This window comes from Triticum aestivum, chromosome 3A, assembly GCF_018294505.1.
Source record: "Triticum aestivum cultivar Chinese Spring chromosome 3A, IWGSC CS RefSeq v2.1, whole genome shotgun sequence".
In the NCBI taxonomy this organism is placed as follows: Eukaryota; Viridiplantae; Streptophyta; class Magnoliopsida; order Poales; family Poaceae; genus Triticum; species Triticum aestivum.
In genome coordinates this window covers 202,221,379-202,232,184 of record NC_057800.1, presented here as the reverse complement: position 1 = coordinate 202,232,184, position 10,806 = coordinate 202,221,379, and positions in this window count along the sequence as shown.

Below are 10,806 nucleotides of genomic sequence, written 5' to 3'. Positions count from 1 at the left end.
GGGACAACTCAAAAGAACATATATCTTTCTGAGTTGTGGATGCATAGGTTAGTATGTCGAACAAGTTCAACATATTTCTTCCGGATAACCCATGCAGAAAGGTTGAACTGGCAGAGTCACAACATAGAATGGAGAACCCATCAGAGCACTCTGGTGGTGATCCTTTCGATCTAAGAACTTCTGCCATAAGTGGTTCATAGTGTTTGGAGGAAGGAAATACCACGAACCTCGAGGACTATTCAAAGGTTACTAATTACCTAAAGGAACTAGCAACACTATCAACATGAAGTAAGTAGAGTGAATCTCGGTTCAAAACCCAGGAATAGAATACCTACTACTAACTGGCATCACGGGATGCTTTCGAGAATGATGGCCAGAATCATCACACTAGGAACAAAAGCATGGCTAGATTACTAGGTGATACTCTAGACACCTAGGTCATAATAATAACTCCAACATATATGTCAAGGCAATAGAGTACCTCAACTCACCGTTTAGTGTGGTTAATCTGGCCCAAAGGAACATCGAAACGGGAGGAAGGATTTGCAAATGCATTAGACTGTTTAGAAACCTGGGATGACTCGGACAGCATAACGGCTGTAAATGCTCAAAAAGATTGGAGACATGCTACAAAAATGGTGGCATAGCCACTCAGAAGCACAATATCAAGGTTTCGAGATCAACAGTTAACATACAGAGGATAGTAGGAACTGAACTCAAGCTTAGAACCATCAATCCTATAGGTCTACGGATTAGTAACACGTGATCCTGATAGAAGAAGAGAAAGCCTAGTTCCTTAACCCCGTAGGAAAGATAAGATGACTCAGATCAGAAGGGCATGAGGTAAAGGAGTAAAAAGAGCCTTACGTTCCATCCCACAATCAATTCCCTTATATAACTAAAGAATTTCTAGACTCAACTTCGACCAGTTTGGCTTGGTAATCCTACAGGTAGTCAAGCTCTGATACCAAAGCTGTCAGGACCCCGACTCAATGCCACATCGATCTAGCATGTAACACCTCATATCACTTTGCGGCCTCACGCACGGTATCCCCACGGGTGTCGCCTTACCTTTGCCCGGGACCGTTTGCGCCTTTTGGCACACGTATATGATAGTGTCGCTAGCATCCATATGATAAGGAGCCCGGGCTGACATGGCTAGTCGTAAACCCAAAGTGGCACAAACTTACAGGCACAGGCATCCATGACCTAGCATCGAACGTGTCGGTCATCAGCGAGTGAATCCAGGCTGTAGCACTGGGCTAGCAGGACTCCGGTATTCATCGCGTGACATTTCCCCGAAGGGACAGACACAGGAACGAAGAAGGACACATGCCGGCTAGCCTAAGTGTTCCGGAGCAGTAGCAAGCTACCATGGCTCAGTGGAACACTAGGAGACATTTCCCGGTAAGAGAGGCTACCAAGGATAAACAACTAGATAGTCAGATCCCACACATACCAAGCATTTCAATAACATACACACAATATGCTCGATATGTGCAAATACAACATGGCATCACAACATGACTCTACGACTCAAGTATTTATTCAATAGGCTCCGAGGAGCGAGATATTACAAACATGGGTCTCATGACCCAACATTCAGAGCATACAAGTCAAGCACAAGCGGAAGCTTAACATGTCTGAGTACAGACATCTACAAATGAAAAAGGCTGAGAAGCCTGACTATCTACCAGATCCTGCCGAGGGCACAAGATCGTAGCTGAGGTAACAAGCTAAACGTCGAAGTCCACGCGGAACTACTAGTGAGACTGAAGTCTCTCTGCAAAAACATAAATTAAGCAAACGTGAGTACAAATGTACCCAGCAAGACTTACATCAGAACTAACTACATATGCATCATTATCAACAAAGGGGATGGTGGGGTTTAACTGCAGCAAGCCAGCTTTGACTCGGTGGCTATCCTAAACTACGACTGCAAGTAACTCTTTTGAGGTGGCGCACACGAGTCCACATATTCACCATATCAATACACCACTATGGATCCGCTCCCGTCTCCCTACGAGAACGCCATCCATAGCACTCACGCTTATCTTGCGTATTTTAGAGTATCCACTTTCACTTGTCTATGAACTGTACAGGCAACCCAGAAGTCCTTTACCGCGGACACGGCTATTCGAATAGATCATATTAACCCTGCAGGGGTGTACTTCTTCACACACGCTCTCACCACTTACCGCCGTTTACACGACATGTACTCGGCAACCTTCAAGCGGAAGCCCAGCGAGGGTGTCGGCCACGACCTGACTAACCACACAAGTCTCTCGTCCAGGTTTATCGCCTATTCGGGTTCCATCCGCAAGGAGATCCGGCCGGGGTGTCGCTCACGGCCCCAAACGATGTGTGCAGGGTTCCCAAGCCCACCATCCGGGTGCCACTTGGTACACCGGGCCACTGTGCCTAGTCTGTCCCAAGCCCACCTGTACCGGGTGCCACTTGGTAGACTACTAACACTACCTACAAACACCAGAAACTAGTTGCAACTCCTGGACAGAGATCAAGTTGATTAATAAGTCGAGAGAGCTTGGAGTGCCCGGAGCCCAATGTGTGGTAGTAACTGATCATGGATCACAAACACAGAACTCAGTTCCTGAGGACGGCTGCAATGAGACAACCCACCATGTACTCCTACATGGCCTCTCACCGCTACCTTTACCAAATCGTGTTCACACACTTAGCTCTCACACAGTAGGACATGTTCACACACCTCCGATTCATCCCCGATGAATCAGACCTGACTCAACTCTAAGCAGTAGCAGGCATGACAAACAAGCATGAATGAGTAGGCACATCAGGGCTCAAACAACTCCTACTCATGCTAGTGGGTTTCATCTATTTACTGTGGCAACGACAGGTCATGCAAAGGATAAAGGTGTTCAGCTACCGCAGCAAGTAAGAGATGAATCGGTGTTGTCCTAATGCAGTAAAAGAGAGGAAAAGCGAGAGAGTAGGATTGTATCGGAATGAACAAGGGGTTTTTGCTTGCCTAGCACTTCTGAAGATAATATAGCTCTTCATCGGTGTCATCGATCTCATCGTCGAACCACGTCTATCGAGAGGGGACAAACACCGACAAACAAGGAAGAACCTAATCAATGCAATGCACAATATGATGCATGAATGTGACATGGCAATATGCTGTTGTTTGTGCTAATGCAGCTAAGGCCAGATTAAATGAAGTTGGTTTGAATCCAAGATTAAAATTCAAACTCCATATGTGGATATTTAAATGCCATTTAAATGGTTTATGCTATACAACAGCTATAAGTTGTTCTATCATGCATGAAAATGGTACAGATGGATAGATTGGATTTTTTTGATCATTTTTCATATATAATTTATTTAATTTGAAGTTACGGTTGAATTTCTATGAATTTTTGAAGTTTGTAGCATTTTCTGGAATTTCCTGTATAAAGATAAATCCAGAAAATACTTATTGCGTCAGCATGATGTCGTGGTGACGTTAGCAGGTCAAAGGCGATGGTCCAGGTCAAACCTGACCAGTGGGGTCCACACGTCCGTGGCACAGGGCGAAAATAGAGGCTGACCGGTGGGCCAGGTCAACGATGACGTGGCATAGTCAAACTGACGCTGGGACCCACTGGCCAGTGACTAGACTAATTAACAGAGACTACTGGTGCTAATTTAATCCTAACTAAAAGTGTCAGTGGGTGTGGGCCCACATGTCAGTGACTAACTAAACTAACCTAGTTTAATTAGTACTAACCTAGGTTAAGCTAATTTAGTTTAAACCTAAACTAGATTAGTTAGCCGGGCGGGGCCCGCATGTCATGGATCCAGGGGAGGTCAACCCCCTGGTCAACTGAGGCTAACTCGCGGGCGACTCGACGCCGGCGACGATACATGCGGTGGAGGGGCTCGGGTTTGAGCTACGGACGACGGTTTCGAGCGAGGTTTGCGGCTATGAGTTGCTGGCGCTTGCGCGCATCCATTGGTAGCATCAGGAGGGTGAGACGTGGCCTGAGTCGAGCGCAGCGTCGACTTCGGCGGCGGCCGGAGTTCGGGATAGCGCGGGCGTGGGGCTGCAGCTCGCGTTCGAGCGAACGGAGAGCACAGGCGGTAGCTACGGGGCAGCAGGAGCACGTCGGAGCTACTATGCGAGGCGGAGGTGCTCGGGGGCATGGAGCTCGCCGGCCATGGCGGACGGCGGCTTCAGGCGCTCGCGGGGCAGCGGCTACAGGGCACGCACGTGAGAGAGAGGTGAGGGGAAAGGAAGAGGGGCTCACGGAGGACTCGCAGAGCAGGCCAGTGTGCTCGGGGACGTCCTGCGTGCGGCGAATCAACGACGGCGGTGGTCGGAGCCCGAGGTCGAAGACGACGGCGATGGCGACGTTCCAGGCCCTCCCGGCTTGCGTGGCTCATCGAGGATGAAGAAGACAACGTGGCGGAGCTTCTGGGCGCGTCGGGGTTGCGTGGGGTGGCCAGTGGCCGCGGCTATGGCGAACGGCAGCGACGGCTGCGCTCGGGGCTCACAGGGAAGAGAGGGAAAGAGAGAGCCAGAGGAGGGGGAGCGGTCCAGAGGGAGAGGGGAGAACGAGGGGAGCCTCTAGGTGTCTCCGTGGCGTCGCGAGGATGTCGGGGTGGCTGCCACCGCGAAGCAGGAGGTGGAGGCTGGCGCGCGTGCTGGCGCCACGCACTTGCCTGTCCTCCTGGAAGGAGGTGGAAGACGCCCTTGCCCCTGGTGGGCTGGGCTGTCTAGCTGGGCCGCGCAGGTAAAGAGGCCCAGGTGGTGAGGCCAGGTGAGTTTCTTGTTTCTCTCTCTTTTTTTCTGTTTTCTATTTTCTGTAATATTTGCGGCTTTATTAAAAATACCAGGGCACTTCTAAAAATCACCAAACGGTGCATGCCCAATGTATAGAATATATCCAACATGGAACATTTCAGTTTAGGAGTATTTGGACATTTCAAATATTTTATAGAATTTAAATGTCCAAATTCAAATAATTATGATTTAATTCAGTGACCTTAGGATGACCTAGAAAATTGTGCAGCATTTTTGTCAGAGGTTTAAGACCAAGGCAAAGATGATGAATATTTTAGAAGGGCATTTCAGGTTCATTGAAAATATTTTTAGTAAACCCTAATTGGATTCCGAGGGTTCTGGAGGTTCTGTCTTCCCCATTTCAGGTTTAAAAGAAATTTAAGCGTCATGCAACACATGACTAGCTAGCCCAGAGCATACCAGAACTAGGGACGTGACAACTCACCCCCACTAAACAAGAATCTCGTCTCGAGATTCAAGCGTAGGGTAAGATGAAGGGGAAACGCAAACTAGTATAATCTTCACGATCCAGGGTGCACTTCATAAAAGCGTTGATTCGATCACCATCTTTGTCCCGTCGTCTTGCTCTGAGAACTCCAACTAGCATGACAGCAAGAGGAAAAGGACAACTCCGGAAGAATCGATCTTCTCGAAGATCAATCAACTTAGGATCAGCTCACAAAGTGAGTCATAGCAACATCTCTTGAGCTGAGACACGAAGCATACATCTGAAGAAATGGAGTGAGACAGATGACGAGGGCTCGCTAAGTAGACAACAATTCCAGACTTAAGAATGTGGTGATCGGTTGTCAACGTAGCGAGGAGTTGAATTGCCATGATACCATAATGGGGCACCTTAGGGATGGTGACTCGTAGAAATATCCCCTTAAGTGGCAAAAAGAATTACCTTTGATTCAAAGATCATTGAAAATATTTTATACCAACCTAAGGCAATTCTCGAGCGACCGTTTGGAGGGGTTCGGTAGAATGGCATACCCGGATTAAAATGGATGATGTGGATTACCTTGTTGAAAACAACACAAGGGATGATTTTAGTAACTAGGGAGAAGCTCAACAGAAGAGAGTGGGTCCACTGTTTGAAAAGTTATAGCATAACCGAAGAAACTGAGAGCAATCCCAGTTAGTGCCGATGATAACACCTAGCGCTTGAGCGTGCTCTCAAGAACTTGAGCATTTCCATATTCATCAAGGTTTTACCAACATCCGTGTCGAGGATCCTGGCAACACAACATACTACCATGATGAATACCGGTCGAAGATGCAGATGCAAAGGAAGATAACACCTTCTCAGATTTCACCTTAGCGAGGCCAAGGAAACAAAATCTGGATGATCGACCGAGAGACATTTAGCACTCCGCTTCTAATGTTCTCCTTGATGTGCCAGCGTAATCCATACATAATTATGGTTTGATATCTAGAACATCAAGTAAAAGGTCGGACTTCGGGAGCACAAGAATCCATAAGGAATAACTACGGAGGTAAATCCTGCGAAATCCTTATGGGGAGGTGGCCAACTTCTTCAAACAAGATACTACAATAATAGGTCTTCCGGCTGGGTATGTTGGCCATGACATCCCCTTTACCGGTTATGGAGGGACCAATATTATAGTTCTTGGGAGATGTTCCAACCATCATATCTGCCTGAGATTCAGATCTGGTTGGTGACAGGATATTCCAAACTCATCAAGTCTAGAAAGAGAAATGAAAGTTTGCAACACAAACCGACGAGATGAAGTTGCGAGATACTCGGGAAATGAACTATGATAGCAAGCTCCAAAACATGAGCGGGTTCTGCTGCACACATGTGAACATGTTGTCCCAGACAAAACATGATCACATGGTAGTCTTACAATAAAACACTACCGAGTTCCGGTGGGAAACCATCATTGAGGATATCGAAGTCCTTGCATAAGGTATACTCTTAGGAAGGAGCTTCTTCTCCTTGAACAAATCAATCAGTGGCTTGGTGTCCTAGGGACACATATAGAATGGAGGTAGCGAGCCTACCAAACCATAGCATACTTTGCACATGCATGACTGACTTGAGATGATTCCAGAGGAGGCAAGACAAACTTTCTCGAATTCGCGGCGACAACTTTCACCAAGTACATGTGAATCAGAGAAAGTCACATCTTTCATCCGGACATATGCTCCATGAGCGGGTCATGAAGATAATGCTTAGAAAAGTTTCCAATACTAGCTGGATGTTCAACACAATCATGGAGAGGTTAAATATGTTGCTGATGGGCTTAACAACAATTCATCGGGATGACCATATAAATGGAATTCCATAATTATGTGAACAAGGACATAGCATTGGTCAGACCCAAAAGATGTAATGGTGTATGCTCGAGGGATAACCATGAGTAAGACAACATTACGAACATCGTTGGTTCTGATTTGATTTGACGATAGCCCATACTCAAATCAAAGTTTTTATAAGATAATAGGTCCAACAACTGATCACAGGGACCAATCGATGAAGATATCATCTTTCTTCAACTAACACACCAACATCAAGATATCCCTTTGAAGTGAACTAAGTTAGGTAAGCTTTTATCTTCCAACTCTCCAAGTTGTCGTTTAGCTTAACCAACTAGCTCAGGGGTATCCAACATGGATTCTTAGAGAAAGGGTGGTTTACAGGAATAAACCATCTTGATCACGAACTCAACATATCGGTCAGGTGATGACCTGGTGATACTTCCGAGAAGATAATCAGAAAATCACGAACCACCAGTATGTTACCAAGCTCGAGAGCAATCTTGCTTTTCAGGGCAAGACGAGATGATCAAATAAGCAAGGGATTGGCATAGCCCCAACTCATTGATCGAAAGGTGCACCGGAAATAAGGGCTAGGTAGCACGATTAATCTTAGAATGATGATTCCATAACCAACACACTAAGAATGAGATTGTTGTCCATTATCTACCAAGCAACACGGTTGCTAAGAGTATAGATTTCACACATCACGATTCACTTGTCGGCACTCCAGTTACATTAACATGGAACCGAGAAATGAAAATGATGGCGAGAAGTATCACTGCGTCAAGAATTCATAAGAAGTGGTGCAATTCTCATGACAATCCTGACATAAAGAAGGTGATACTTCAAGGTAGAACAGACCAGAAGCTGGATTGGCATTTTGATCTATGGAATACCACTACTTTGACCCAATCCTGGATATGGATGATGTTCTGGAGTTTGTTTCTCCTAGTCATTCCAGAATAGAATGGCTTGACGGACCACAAGTGTAATAGGCATCGACGAACGAATGCACACATACCCTTGACTATCAATTAGCAGACGAGGGTCGGAAGACAACTACAGAGGGACAACTCAAAGGAACATATATCTTTCTGAGTTGTGGATGCATAGGTTAGTATGTCGAACAAGTTCAACATATTTCTTCCGGATAACCCATGCAGAAAGGTTGAACTGGCAGAGTCACAACATAGAATGGAGAACCCATCAAAGAGCACTCTAGTGGTGATCCTTCGGTTCTAAGAACTTCTGCCATAAGTGGTTCATAGTGTTTGGAGGAAGGAAATACCACGAACCTCGAGGACTATTTCAAAGGTTACTAATTACCTAAAGGAACTAGCAACACTATCAACATGAAGTAAGTAGAGTGAATCTCGGTTCAAAACCCAGGAATAGAATACCTACATACTAACTGGCATCACGGGATGCTTTCAAGAATGATGGCCAGAATCATCACACTAGGAACAAAAGCATGGCTAAATTACTAGGTGATACTCTAGACACCTAGGTCATAATAATAACTCCAACATATATGTCAAGGCAATAGAGTACCTCAACTCACCGTTTAGTGTGGTTAATCTGGCCCAAAGGAACATCGAAACGGGAGGAAGGAATTTGCAAATGCATTAGACTGTTTAGAAACCTGGGATGACTCGGACAGGATAACGGCTGTAAATGCTCAAAAAGATTGGAGACATGCTACAAAAATGGTGGCATAGCCACTCAGAAGCACAATATCAAGGTTTCAAGATCAACAGTTAACATACAGAGGATAGTAGGAACTGAACTCAAGCTGAGAACCATCAATCCTATAGGTCTACGGATTAGTAACACGTGATCCTGATAGAAGAAAGAGAAAGCCTAGTTCCTTAACCCCGTAGGAAAGATAAGATGACTCAGATCAGAAGGGCATGAGGTAAAGGAGTAAAAGAGCCTTACGTTCCATCCCACAATCAATTCCCTTATATAACTAAAGAATTTCTAGACTCAACTTCGACCAGTTTGGCTTGGTAATCCTACAGGCAGTCAAGCTCTGATACCAAAGCTGTTAGGACCCCGACTCAATGCCACATCGATCTAGCATGTAACACCTCATATCACTTTGCGGCCTCACGCACGGTATCCCCACAGGTGTCGCCTTACCTTTGCCCGGGACCGTTTGCGCCTTTTGGCACACGTATATGATAGTGTCGCTAGCATCCATATGATAAGGAGCCCGGGCTGACATGGCTAGTCGTAAACCCAAAGTGGCACAAACTTACAGGGACAGGCATCCATGACCTAGCATCGAACATGTCGGTCATCAGCGAGTGAATCCAGGCTGTAGCACTGGGCTAGCAGGACTCCGGTATTCATCGCGTGACATTTCCTCGAAGGGACAGACACAGGAACGAAGAAGGACACATGCCGGCTAGCCTAAGTGTTCCGGAGCAGTAGCAAGCTACCATGGCTCAGTGGAAACACTAGGAGACATTTCCCGGTAAGAGAGGCTACCAAGGATAAACAACTAGGTTGTCAGATCCCACACATACCAAGCATTTCAATAACATACACACAATATGCTCGATATGTGCAAATACAACATGGCATCACAACATGACTCTACGACTCAAGTATGTATTCATTAGGCTCCAAGGAGCGAGATATTACAAACAGGGGTCTCATGACCCAGCATTCAGAGCATACAATTCAAGCACAAGCGGAAGCTATCATGTCTGAGTATAGACATCTATAAATGAAAAAGGCTGAGAAGCCTGACTATCTACCAGATCCTGTCGAGGCACAAGATCGTAGCTGAGGTAACAAGCTAAACGTCGAAGTCCACGCGGAATTACTAGTGAGACTGAAGTTTCTCTGCAAAAACATAAACTAGGCAAACATGAGTACAAATGTACCTAGCAAGACTTACATCAGAACTAACTACATATGCATCATTATCAACAAGGGGATGGTGGGGTTTAACTGCAGCAAGCCAGCTTTGACTCAGTGGCTATCCTAAACTACGACTGCAAGTAACTCTTTTGAGGTGGCGCACACGAGTCCACATATTCACCATATCAATACACCACTATGGATCCGCTCCCGTATCCCTACGAGAACGCCATCCATAGCACTCACGCTTATCTTGCGCATTTTAGAGTATCCACTTTCACTTGTCTATGAACTATACAGGCAACCCAGAAGTCCTTTTCCGCGGACACGGCTAATCGAATAGATCATATTAACCCTGCAGGGGTGTACTTCTTCACACACGCTCTCACCACTTACCGCCGTTTACACGACATGTACTCGGCAACCTTCAAGCGGAAGCCCAGCGAGGGTGTCGGCCACGACCTGGCTAACCACACAAGTCTCTCGTCCAGGTTTATCGCCTATTCGGGTTCCATCCACAAGGAGATCCGGCCGGGGTGTCGCTCACGGCCCCAAACGATGTGAGCAGGGTTCCCAAGCCCACCATCCGGGTGCCACTTGGTACACCGTGCCACTGTGCCTAGTCTGTCCCAAGCCCACCTGTACCGGGTGCCACTTGGTAGACTACTAACACTACCTACAAACACCAGAAACTAGTTGCATCTCCTGGACAGAGATCAAGTTGATTAATAAGTCGAGAGAGCTTGGAGCGCCCGGAGCCCAATGTGTGGTAGTAACTGATCATGGATCACAAACACAGAACTCAGTTCCTGAGGACGGCTGCAATGAGACAACCCACCATGTAC